Consider the following 2,961-nt stretch of genomic DNA (forward strand, 5'->3'; position numbering starts at 1 on the left):
GTGTGTTTGCCGATCCTGGAGCTTGAATTCAGGGCCTAGGCATTGTCCCTGAGCTTCCTCTGCTTAGGGCTAGCACTGTACAACTTGAGCCACAGCTCCACTTCCAACTTTTTCTTGTTGTTTTGTTTTGATAGCTTATTAGAGGTAAGTGTCTGACAGACTTTCCTGCTTGGGCTGGCTTTGAACTATCTCAGCCAATTGAGTAGCTAGGATTGCAAACACGAGCCACCACTGTTAGTACCTGTATTATTTTTTGAGATAAGTGTCTTGCTATTTTCCCTCCCTGGAAAGGCCTGTCTTCTGATTGCTGGAATTAGATGTACATGCCACCACACATGACCTTTGGAAAGGTAAAACTTTAAGGTAAATATATAGCCTATTTTCATGGCCTTGATTTTCTAGACAAGTGCACACCATCAAATTAGCCTGGTACTTTGTTCAGGGCACAGTCCTGTACCTTTTAACTGATTTGTCAGTCGTAAGCAACAGCAAAATACCTACATACTCTAATTTAAGATATTAGCTGGGTGCCAATGGCTTTCACCTGTAATCCTAGCTATTTGGGAAACTAGGATAGGGAGATTTATGATTCCAGGCCACACAGGACAGGATATGTCATGAAACCCCTTCGCAATGGAAAAACTCTGGGCATGATGGCAATGTAGTTGTTATTTGGCTACTATGGTAAGCCTAAAATAGGTATAGATTGTGGCCCAGGTTTGTGGGTGGATCTTAAACAGAAAGCAAAACTATATTTGAAAAAAAAGTAACTTCAAAAAAGGCTGCAGATACAGCACAGAGGCTTAGTGCCCTAAGTTCAAACCCCAGTACTGAAAACAATAAAGTGAACATGCAATTTTCCTTCAGTTTTTCTTTTTTTTTTTAGTAAAAAATATGTTATGGTGGTGACAAGGATCAAACCCAAGGCAGCAAACATGCTCAGGAAATTCTCTACCATAGCCTATATCTCGTGACTTGAAATGTGATGTTGAATTCATTTCCTTAGGATTACTGTAACACATTGTCATAACTATTGTGGCTTAAAACAATAAAAATTTATTCTTTTAGAGTTTTAGAGGCTAGAAACCCCAAATCAAGGTGTTGGCAGGGTTATTCTGTCAGCAAAAGCTGTAAGCCCTTCCTAGTCTCTCTAATCATTGCCTTTGCTGGGCTTGTAGAGGCATTAACGAAGTCTTTGCCTCCGTCACATGGCTTTTCCTTCTTTGTGTCTCAAATATCCTCCTTCCTTCTCCTCTGTCTGCAATGATTGGATTTGAGGTCTACCATAAATCCAAGATAATGTCATGCTGACATCCTAAACATACATTTGCAAGGCCTTGCCATTTAAAGTTGAATCCAAGGTGCCAGGAGTGAGGACTTGGGATAAATCCTTTTAGGAAACACCATTCAACTTACAAATGGTAAAAATAGACTTACATGTCCAAGATCATTGAAAGAGCTGATTCTTTTCACGGTCATGTAAGATACCTTTATAGATTATGGTGAACACATTCCTAATAGTGTGCACATTGGGTACTAAAGGCTTATAACTAACCCTTCTCAAGTAAATCCTAACATGCTGTCAATTCCATATCATTTTAGAAAATCAAAAGAAAAATTAAGAACTTAGAAAAACTGGCATAAGGCAAAACTACATATTTATAAGTTGAGTGGAACAGTTACAAATTCTTTAATCATTTTCTTGACTCTGAAGTTTTCTTGTAGGTTTAATACCTTTTTAAGGCCTAATCCTATAATTCTCTATGGTTACATTATGTTAAGGACTACACACATTGAACATATTTATTAAATTTCCCTTATACTCTTCATGTACTTGAAATAAAGATTGATCTGTTAGATTCCATTTTTTAAAATCTGTGCATCAGATAGGTCTCTGAGTACTTAGGAGGTGATTATATTACAAAGGAATTTAATATTCCCTGAATTTAAGAAAAATGGATTGAGTTTTTATCAGCAAATTATTAACATTTGTTCTCAATAATGCCCAAAATTTAATCAAAACTATCATTTTGCAATTTCTTCACTTTTATTTATAAAAAAATGTTGGCATTAAATGAGTGTATATAAAATAAGTTTAAATTTATTTTTATAATTATATAAACAACTGAGATAATCTCAGGTTACTTACTAAAATGAAAAGAATTAAAAACTACAAGATAAATTCCTGTCAATTTCTCAATTAAAATTATCACTATTCTTACTTATTTTACTTATAAATCTACTATACATGAACATTTTATTAAATTAGATTATTCACTTGATGCCAAAATCTTTTCTTAATATTAACATATATATATGTATGTATTTATGGTATATGAAACTAAGTTCTTTAAAACACATGTGGGCCAGGCTCACACTTGTAATCCTAACTACTCAGGAGGCTGAGATCTGAGGATTGTTGTTCAAAGGCAACAAGAGTAAGAAATTATGTGAGACTCTTACTTCCAATTAACCACCATAAAAGCCAGAAGTGAAGTTGTGATAGAGTGGTAGAAGTGGTAGAGCACTACCCTTGAGCACAAAAGTTCAGGGACAGAGCCCAGGCTCTGAGTGCAAGGCCCAGGATGAGAAGAGGGAAAAAAAAAAACAAAACAGCAGCAGATGGATTCTAGTTATCATTAAATATTTGCTTTTGCACTTCATTGAGCATTATAAGAAATGCATTCATCATTTTCTACCATAAATTTCTGGTTACCAGATTAATTTATCTTCTTATATGTAGATCCTTTCTGGTTTTATTTCATTGTAATGACTTCATTGGTATAAATACTGAGTCTCTGCTGTGGAAGCCAACTACGGAGTTAAATGTACAGCATTTGCAAGGTTTTTGTTTGTTTGTTTTTGTCGGTCATAGGGCTTGAACTCTGGGTCTGGGTGCTGTCCCTGGGCTCTCAGCTCAAGGCAAGCACTCTACCACTTGAGCCACAGCGCCACTTCCAG

Source organism: Dipodomys merriami, unplaced genomic scaffold, assembly GCF_024711535.1.
Source record: "Dipodomys merriami isolate MVZ:Mamm:240054 unplaced genomic scaffold, mDipMer1.0.p SCAF_7, whole genome shotgun sequence".
In the NCBI taxonomy this organism is placed as follows: Eukaryota; Metazoa; Chordata; class Mammalia; order Rodentia; family Heteromyidae; genus Dipodomys; species Dipodomys merriami.